At 39.1% G+C, this 7125-nt stretch overlaps 1 pseudogene; it reads right to left on the bottom strand.

Annotated features, from left to right (window-relative positions):
* Positions 1–1275: 1275 nt before the first annotated feature.
* LOC101000703 lies at positions 1276–3203 on the bottom strand (annotated as a pseudogene).
* Positions 3204–7125: the final 3922 nt, after the last annotated feature.

Here is a 7125-nt window from a genome sequence, read left to right as displayed (position 1 = left end):
ATGGAAGTTACTTTGCACCAGAAAAGTTCAATTATAGTATGTAGATGTGAAAAAGAAAATGAATAAAAACAAGGAAGAGAATTGACCAATGCTGCAGGGATAAATAATGTAATGAAAGAAGTTAGGGGAGTATCCAGTTTATAGCCAGGAAGTGAGATCCATTCTAAGCTTTAGTTTGAAAAGTACATCAAAATAAATCATTTCAGAAGACCACTAGACAGAAAGACTTCCCCAGAGTTTGCAGATCTGGTCTTTATTTTTGCAGACTCAGAAACATGAGCTGCCAGATTACTAAGTCTTGTCTACCTCTTGGGTGTAAACACATTGATGAAGCTCATAGAAACTCATACATTGAAAACCCAACCAGGCGCAGTGGCTCACACCTGTAAATCCCAACACTTTTGGAGGCTGAGGCAGGAGGATCACTTGAACCTAGGAGTTTGAGACCAGCCTGGGCAACATAGTGAGACCCCATCTGTAAAAAAAAAAAAAAAAAAAAAAAAACCTGCAAAAAACTTAATATATAATCTGTCATGGGATTAGAGTTAAAAAAAAAAAAAAGAAAAAAGAATGCAAATTAATTGATTTATAAAGATAATTGCCAGTTGACTAAATACTTTTTAAATTGCTCATAGCATTATATTTCCATAGGCAAATTAATGTGGGAAACCAAATTATTATTCAAAGATTGCTTCGTAAGTATAAAATTAGATCAATAGAAGTTGGTTGAAGTTAGTGCTATCAAGTTATAACAATCTGATGCATCCATTGTATCTTAAGAACATACATGCTGAAGAGCCTAGATACTTAAGTCTGTGGGCTAGAGCTGATGAACACTCTGAAGACACTGTAGTAGTCAAAATAATAGTCCCCAAAGAAGTCCTCATCTTAATCCCCAGAACTTGTGAATATGTTACGTTACATGGCAGGGAGAAATTAAGGTTGCAGATGGAATTTAGGTGTCTAGTGAGCTGAATTTAAAATAAGAAAATTATCCTAGATTATCCAGGTAGGCCCACGGTAGTAACCACAAGGGTACTTGAAATGTGGAAGAAGGAGGTACAATTTAGAGTGACGCAATATGAGAAAGACTCAACTGGCCATGGCTGGCTTTGAAGATGAAGGGAGCCATGAGCCAAGAAATGTGGGAACCTCTAGAAGCTGGAAAAGGCAAGAATACAGATTATCCTCTAGATTCTTTAGAGAGGAATACAGCCCTGCTGACACCTTAATTTTAGCATAGTGAGACACATCTACAACTTTAGGACTTTTTTCTGTCTTTGTACAAGATTTTATTAAAGTTCTTTACAGAACAACATCCAGACTCCAGACACAGCTGCTAAGGAGACCCTGTTATGCTGTGGGGACTGGCTGGGACATGGCAGGTGGCTCTGGCTTCCTACATTTCTGTTCTGAGATGGGGGTGGTGGAGAGTATCTCATCTTTGGGTTCCACGATGCTCTTGTGGTCGGGCAGGGGCTTCCTAGGGCTAATCTTACCAGCTGGTTCCCAGGGCAGCATGATCTTCACCTTGATGCCCAGCACACCCTGTTGGAGCAGCACATGGTGCACAGTGGTGTCAACATAGTATTAACAGGGTCCCAGCTATGGATCATCAGGCCATCCGCAAACTTCATGAATTTAGCCCTCTGTCCTCAGAGTTTCCCAGACACAATGACCTTGAAGCCTTTGGTCCCACTCTCCATGATGAACCATAGCACACCATAGCAGGCCCTCTGCACAGCAAGCCCTCCTAGGGGTTTGTAACACAGAGACTCTGCCTGGGCAACTGCACATGACTCTTGTGGACACCTTTTCAGCATAAAGCTCTACTTTACCCTCTGATAAGCCAAACCTCTTCTGAACTACAGCAGTCAATTCCCTGATCTGCCAGACCTTCTCATCAAGAACATTCTGTGTTCTGGTGGCTAAGGTAATGATTTCTGTCCTAGTTGGTGTAATTCAGACCTCGACTCCAGAGTAGCTATCTTCAGCCAGCTCCTGAATGAGAACTTCATTCAGTTCAGCTTTGAAGATACCATCAGCGACAAACTTCCTCTTCTTGGAAAACTGTACCACCATCTTGCTGTGGCACACCAGTGAAAGAAAAGGATGACACTTGGACTTCTGACCTCCAGAACTGTAAAATAAGGCAATTTTTTATAGCAACAATGGGAAATGAACACAGACACCCTGCCAAAATATGATTTTCTGACCTCTATTTATGGATTCCATAAATTTTCCTTTCTTAATACCATCTTTTAAAGCAAACGAATATAATAACTTGGCGTAAACTTTTAGTTACATCACAATCCAGACAGGCTTCCCCAGCTGTATCATCTTCTTATATCACCAATTATTTGGACACTTCTTGTTCTGGTAAATCTTGTTTGTGGGCCATTTCCTGATCCTGGGAATCTCCAGATAATAGGATTGCAGAGATCTAGCTCTAAGATTTCTTATTGATACATTTTGTTCTCTCGAAGGTCATTCTAGACTAACCAAAAATGAAAGGTGAATTCTGGAATCTCTCCAAATGTCTGGGGACACCAAATCTAGGAGTGAAAAGGGCAGAACAAATATCTAATGGCATGAGTAAGCTGGCATATTTTAACCCAACGTATTTGATTATTGTTCCCTGCAGAATACAACTGCATTATAGTGTCAAAGGCTTGTATTAAAAGAGCACGTTCCTGCTTGTATCAAGCTAGATACAAAGAGATCTTCCTCATCTCTGAAAACAGAGTTCTTTAGAGTCCATGTTACAGAGTCTAGATTTGTTCTAAATAGTAATAATAAAAAAAGCTAACAGTTATTGAGCTCTTATTATGTATTAGGCACTATTCTAATTTCATTTAAGTTCATTTAAACTTCACCACAACCCTATGACTTACCAATAATTATCCCTGTTTTACAGATGAAGAAACTGAGGCTCAGAGTGACTAAGTAGTTTGACCAGGGTTAGACAACTGGTAAGTGGCAGAGCTATTATTTGAGTCTCGTCAGTCTAGAGACTGATTTCTTAACTAATACACTTTATACTATGGTTTGAATATATCCCTCAAAGTTTATATGTTAAAAACTTGATCCCCAATGAGAAGTGATTAGGTTATGAGGCCTCTGCCCTCATGAATGGATTAATGCTGTTATCCTGGGAATGGGTTCCTTATAAAAGGATGAGTTTGGCCCTATCTTGTGCTCTCTTGCTGTGTCTCTCTCGCTCTCTCTCGCGCTCTCTCTCTCCCTCCCTCTCTCTCTCTCTCTCTCATCTTCTCTTTGTCCTTCTGCCATGGGATGATGTAGCAAGAAGGCCCTCACCAGATGCCAGACCCTCAATCTTGGACTTCCCAGCCTCAAGAACCCATGAGCTAATAAATTTCTGTTCATTATGTGAAAGTTGTCAAGATCAAAATTGAGTCATTTGGGTTAAAAAATAAAAATAAAAAATAGAGCCTCAAAGGGCCATGAAGGAAGGGTTCTCACAAATAAATGCCTGGTAACAAAAACTATCACAAAAGCTACTGCAAAAACCATAACATTGCACAAACACCACAGCAACCTTGCACACAAAACAGTATTTCTGTGAGGATATCTGCCCAGCAACTGCCTATCTAACCTTGGACTGGTGTCACTTTTGTAACTGATCCTTGTAGCCATGGCTAAATTATCTCAAAACAATTATGTAATCCTTTTCATTTTTTCTTTAAAAACCTTTGTGTTCCCTTACCTCCCTAAATACCCATGTAGTTTACTAAGGGCGCACATACTCCTATTGCAATGCCCTATTCCTGAATAAAGATCATTTTATTTTAGAGAGTCTCTCTCTGTTATCTAGGTTGACAATTATAAATTACCCAGTCTGCTATTCTCTTATAGCACAAAACAAAGACGCTTTTCCGTAATTTAGAAGTGTATTAATCTTCAACAAATACAGGTATACCAGAACTAAAATAAAGGGAGGTACAGGGGATGACTACATAAAGAAGAGGATGTTTTTCACAATAAGGACTAGTAATAACAAAGCAAAGTAATTATGATAATAATTTAATTAAAAAATGAGATTATCTCCAATAATTCTGTTCAAGAAGAAAAACTTGTACTACAAACTTCGAATAATGTGCTTACAGCAGTTTAGTCATAGTAGTTTTGTTGAAGCTGTCTAGTTGGGTAAAAAAGTTATTGCACTGTGAATGAGAAGAATCGGATTCCAGGTATTCTTGCCTCTATTTAACTAAGTGAGGTTAATAAAGCCACTAACCTTCTAGCTCCTAGTTTACCACAAATAGTATTCATGCTGCTGGAGAAAGCACTGTAAGAAGAAAAAGATAAATGCTTTCTTGTCACAAGAGAGTGAACACTAGCATCAAGACTTTATTGACATTTTAAAATATTAAAAGAGTATAATTGGATTGTTTGTAACACAAAGGATAAATGCTTGAGATATGGATACCCATTTACCCTGATGTGATTATCACTTATTGCATGCCTGTGTCAAAATAGCTCATGTATCCCATAAATATATACATCTACTATGTATCCACAAAAATGAAAAATAAAAATTTTTTAAAAAGAATTTATTGAACACATCCCTGTTTGAAAAGCACAAGGTAAGTTGAAAATTGGAAGGGACAACATTAATTTATTTCATCAAGTTTCAATTAGTGGGTAGTGAGGCCTGAAAAACAATACTCATAAAATTATAAAGAAAAGTTTAAAAAATTATCAGTGAAAAAAGGCAAATCTACTAGGTAGCTCATGATCTTTTTGCATCCAGGTAAGCTGGGATATCTACGCATTTTAACAGCTTTTATAAATTTCTCTATTCCACTAGAGATATCCTTAAATGAAGTTAGCCTTTGAATCAAGTCAATTTAATTCAACCTACATTTATAGAATGCCCTCAAAAGCAATTTACTCTGAAACTAAGGAAGCCTAAGCTCTAGGCCTTTGACTTGCACAGCCCCCATGAGCACTGGGAGCTGCAGGGCATTTGGCGGAAGCAGAAACCAAGTCACAAACAGGAAGAGGTTCTATGTAGCACTTATTGTAAATTGCCTAAAAGAGTTCACAGAAGGAAAGGACCTGAATTTCCACAGCTGTGGTAAGTTGTTGTGGCTCTTTTTGCATTCTAAATGTAGTACTCACTTTTCAGCATAATTTTGTATCCATAATATTATATCAAAGCACATCCCCCAAATTCTACAAGAGATTTAAACACCAGTATTTGCTATGCCTACTATGCATTATACCCTGAACTAATGGAAATACAAAGATGAAGGATCTCACTGTTTTGTAGGAAGAAGAGTGCAGAATTAGGTATAAAACAAAATTGCAGGTGGCCTATAATCCCAGCACTTTGGGAGGCTGAAGTGGGTGGATTATCTGAGGTGAGGAGTTCGAGACAAGCCTGACCAACATGGTGAAACCCCTTCTCTACTAAAAATACAAAAAAAAAAAAAAAAAAAAAAAAATTAGCCAGGCATGGTGGCAGGCACCTGTAATCCCAGCTACTTGGGGGGCTAAGGCAAGAGAATCACCTGAAGCCATTGCACTCCAACCTGGGTGACAAAAAAAAAAAAAAAAAAAAGTGCTAGTCCAGTAACAGTAACAAAGTGTAGTGTAATAGGATCGCTTATAATAAAACATTAGTAATACTAATTCGTTGCAGTATCCTTAACTTCTGGATGCCAGGCTGACAAAAACAAACAAACAAAACAAACCCTGAGAGAGTTGAAGAAATCCTGAATCTGTGAAATAGCCCACGGCTTGGAGTTTCTTAAGGTAGTGCCTTTTAAATATTTTTTATTGTGATCTGCCGTGTAACAGACAGTAGTGTTCATCAAGTATACTACACACTCCTCTACATTTCTCAGCTTTCTTTTTTTTGAGACAGTCTCACTCCGACACCCAGGCTGGAGTGCAGTGGCATGATCTCAGCTCACTGCAACCTCCACCTCCCAGGTTCAAGCGATTCCCCTGCCTCAGCCTCCCAAGTAGCTGGGATTACAGGCATGTGCCACCATGCCCAGCTAATTTTTGTATTTTAGTGGAGATGGGGTTTCACCATGTTGACTAAGATGGTCTGATCTCCTGACCTCGTGATCCGCCTGTCTCAGCCTCCCAAAGTGCTGGGAGTACAGGCGTGAGCCACCGTGCCTGGCCTCAGCTTTCTTCACAGTTAAAAACTGGAGGCATGAGTCTATTCTGGCACATGAGAGAAGGTGATTGGGTTGTTTCTGTTTTAAGGCTCTTAACACTGGGTAAGAGCTAGTAAAATGAGTCCTCTGTGCTCTCTCTAGAAAGATTTTAAGCCTAGAAGTAAGATGGAGTAATTGAAAGATGTATAAATATTAGTTTCTTGCAGATCTGGAAGACAACCATCAAGGAGAGCAAGCTGACTTTATGGGAGTGACCTATGACATGTAAAATACTTTCATGGTAAGCTATGCTGATTAGGGGTGGGGGTGGGGAGGTGTTACCACAATTTCACCTAGTGTAGCTTATCCAGACTAATTCATTCTTTTTTATTTTTCTTTTTTGATTTGGAGTCTCACTCTGTGTTGCCCAGGCTGGAGTTCAGTGGCACAATCTCTGCCCACCGCAACCTCTGCCTCCTGGGTTCAAACGATTCTTGTGCTGCAGTCTCCTAAGTAGCTGGGACTACGGGCAGGCGCCACCACACCCAGCTAATTTTTGTATTTTTAGTAGAGACCGGGTTTCACTATGTTGGCCAGGCTGGTCTCGAACTCCTGACCTCAAGTGATCTGCCCACTTCGGCATCCCAAAGTGCTGGGATTACAGGCGTGAGCCACCACACCTGGCACAGACTAATTCTCACGTACAAATAAATGCATTTCACATCTTGACTGTGTGTGTATATAATATAAACAAAATTTAATATAATATCCTTGCTATTTCTGATTTACCTAGTATTTTCTGTTCCATTTAGGAACATGATTATACTTAATTTTACCACACCCTAATTGGTCTCCATCCACAATGTTAAAAATACTATCTTAAGTTGCCTCAGATGCTGATCGTCTATAAACAAGTTTCTGGCGTGTCCAATTATTTAGAAAAATAATTAGAAGTTTTACAACAAATGCATTGTTACAATGAAATTGA

The sequence above is a fragment of the Papio anubis genome, chromosome 6 (genome assembly GCF_008728515.1).
Source record: "Papio anubis isolate 15944 chromosome 6, Panubis1.0, whole genome shotgun sequence".
Lineage (NCBI taxonomy): Eukaryota > Metazoa > Chordata > Mammalia > Primates > Cercopithecidae > Papio > Papio anubis.
The sequence above is the reverse complement of the archived record's forward strand: the minus strand, read 5'-3'. Positions and strand labels throughout refer to the sequence as shown.